This window comes from Dipodomys merriami, unplaced genomic scaffold (assembly GCF_024711535.1).
Source record: "Dipodomys merriami isolate MVZ:Mamm:240054 unplaced genomic scaffold, mDipMer1.0.p SCAF_219, whole genome shotgun sequence".
NCBI lineage: Eukaryota > Metazoa > Chordata > Mammalia > Rodentia > Heteromyidae > Dipodomys > Dipodomys merriami.
In genome coordinates this window covers 538,580-541,839 of record NW_027203593.1, presented here as the reverse complement: position 1 = coordinate 541,839, position 3,260 = coordinate 538,580, and the positions used below count along the sequence as shown (strand labels likewise).

At 34.2% G+C, this 3,260-nt stretch overlaps 1 non-coding gene across 1 annotated transcript; it reads right to left on the bottom strand.

The window, feature by feature from the left end:
- Positions 1-223: 223 nt before the first annotated feature.
- On the bottom strand, positions 224-329 carry LOC138834545 (U6 spliceosomal RNA). The gene has a single exon (XR_011374183.1). It is a non-coding gene; the product is annotated as a U6 spliceosomal RNA (small nuclear RNA).
- Positions 330-3,260: the final 2,931 nt, after the last annotated feature.

Here is a 3,260-nt window from a genome sequence, read left to right as displayed (position 1 = left end):
ATGCTACAATAAACATTGTTGTGGTGGTAGTTTTACTATGGACTGGTTTGTGATCATTTGGGAGAATGCCCAAAAGTGGGATTGCTGTATAATAGGGAGCTCTATGTGGAGGCTTTTGAGGAACCTCCAAACTGCTTTCCAAAGTGGATGAACAAGTTTACACTCCCACCAAGAATGCAGTAGGCTCCCTTCTGGCCATATCCCTTCCAGCATCTTTTGTTGTAAAAATATGGAACGATTCATTAATTTGTGTATCATCCTTGTGCAGGGACCATGCTAATCTTCTCTGTATGTTCCAATTTTAGTGTATGTGCAGCCAAATTGAGCACAAAACATTTTTTATATATAAAGAGTAATTGATTTTCTTAAACTTGACAATTCAACAAAAATAAGTTCAAAAGAATTGTGAAATTTTAGAACCATGTGTTGCTTACATAAGCACACATTTAAGAATAAAGTCAAGATTGACATATCAAAAACAAAATAATTCCAGATATTTGTTGTTCATGAGATTTGTAGGAGGAGGAATTCAATTATTCTACAAAAGGCACTTGTCATAATGATCATTGCAGCAAATGTTAACGTTTGTTAAAAGTTTTAATATTTTAAATATGTTTAATTTTGGGATTTGCTTATAAATGGCAAAATTAAGACTGTTTGGCAGGTCATAAAATTTTTTGATGAAGTATATAATACTTCTGGTAGCATGTACTAGTAAGTATGTACATTTCAGATTTTATAGAAACTTTACTAATGAGAAGTTGCAAAGACTGTGTAAAGAAGCAGAGTGAAGAGTTAAGATTTTAAGTACATGGTTTCTGTTAAATCTTCAGGGCTTCTTTACGTTATATGTTAGTGATGAACAAATAATGATATAATCCACATACAAATGATGAGATGAACTATAAATAGTAATCTTAGTGAGTAAATTTAAAGGCTACTGATAGCTTTATCCAGTTTTAAATGTACAGGAATATGAGAAAATAGTAAACTCTACTATGTACACTTCAAATACTGAAAACTCTGGTAATTGTTTTGTTTTTTATTTTAGTAATCATTAATATTTAATTATTGCTTTCTTTATTTATAGCATTTTTCCTTGTTGTAATATAATACAACTTTTATGAGTCATGATTAAGAGGTACTTTGAGAATATTATTGGGATGGCCACACAATTTTTCATAGGTGCATGTGAACTTACAAAGAGCAAAACTAAAAACAAAATATTGATTAAAAATTATATCAAGTAGAGTCTGAATCAGGAGTGTTGATAAATGTCCTCACCTAAAATCTTAACCTTAGGCTGGAGCATCTTATTGAAATATTGTTGAGAATTTCAAGACTTCCTTTATGTAGGGCCCTTAGAAGCATGGATAGCATGCATGTGTACAAAGCCAGTGACAACAGGCAAATATGACTGTTTCCCCAAAAGGAATCTATGAAGTCAATAGTTATCTTCCCAAGCAGATGAAAAAATGCGTCCAAAATGATTCATTTGTGGAGTTATTTAAGTTATGGATTCTTTGTTAGACATATTCTTTTCTTTTAAAAATTGTCAAATATTAGCTTTATAGTAAACGTTGTCTAGTATTTCTTGGTTCAAAACAGAAATCTTGATACAATTGATGTCACTTGGCTTTCTTACTTTCTCAGTTCAAAGCCAACCTAGGCAGGAAAGTCTGTCACATTCTTATCTGTAACCAAACACCAAAAACGCCAGAAGTGGAGTTTGGCTCAAGTAGTAGCGTCCTAGCTTTGGCGGAAGTTGGCCAGGGAAGACATTTGTTCAGGGACATGGTCCAGCCTCTGAGTTCAAGCTCCAGAACCAGGACAAACTAAACAAACAAACAAGAAAAAAAAACGCACATATTTCTTTGGGACCATCCATAAAGCACTGGTTTGAGAACAGGCTCCTTTTGCTGATCATACTCACTGGATCCTGCTTTTTTGGAATACTAATTGTGCTGGAGAATTCAGGACAAGACTAAAGGAATTAATAAGTGACTCCTGCAACAACAGAATCATCTCAATAGTGAAATATCCACGCATAAGACAAATTAAAACCTCCAAGTCTTTGTTTCCTTACAAAAGAAATCTTTTAAAACAATGTTTATTTCCTTTTGTTCTATGCTGGCCTTCAAATGGCACATTGTTTCCTTTTGAAATACTTTCAAGAAGAAGTTTTCAGACAATTTTTATATGAATAAAGAACACACTCGAAAAAAGTCAGGGACAGTTTATTCAAGCTTGGATTCTTTTTTTTCTAACAATGAATATATATTTTTTACAGTGAAAATACTGAACAGAGTGGTTACAATTACATGTGCAAGATAATGAGTACAGTTTTTATCAAGCATTGTAGCCTACTCCTTGGTTTCTCCTTCCCATCCCTAGACATAAAAGAAATGCAAATCAAAACAACATTGAGATATCACCTCACCCCAGTTAGAATGGGTATAATCAAGAACTCTAATAACAGATGCTGGAGGGGATGTGGAGTCCCACTTTTGGGCATTTACCCAAATGTTTACAAACAAGACCACACTAAAGCTACGAGCACAACTATGTTTATTGCAGCATTATTTACCATAGCTAAGATCTGGAATGAGTACATTTTTTATCAAGCAATGTAGCCTACTCCTTGGTTTCCCCTTCCCATCCTCCCTTCCCCCCTCCATCCAATCCTCCCTCCGCCCAAAAACAAAGTTGTAAAGTTCGTTTTTGAAATAACGACTTGTACATCTCATTGTTGCAATGGGTCCACCTGTATCCCTATTTAAATGATTTGTTTTTTTTCTGTTCCCCTCCAGAAATTATACTGACATCAAATACAGTGAAATCAGGGGTTATTGTTATCCCATGGGGAAGGGACATAAAAAGCAACAAGGAAATCATCTTATAAATATGTTAGAAAAAGTCACATGAAAGAACAAAAAACATTCGAATACATATCTTAGGGTTCATTTCCCTAACATCAACTTATCTGACTTTTTCTGTTTGACTCAGACATATACTAGTTATTGTAAATAAGGAAAACCATGGGACCTATGTTTCTTTGGGCCTGGCTTACTTCAATTAATATAATTTTTCCAAGTCTTTCCAGTTCCTAACAAATGTGGCAATGTCATTCTTTCTGATGGAGGCATAGGATTCTATTGTGTATATATACCACATTTTCTTGATCCATTCATCTACTGAGGGGCATCTGGTTTGGTTCCATACCTTAGCTATGGTAAATAAGGCTGCAATAAACATAGTCG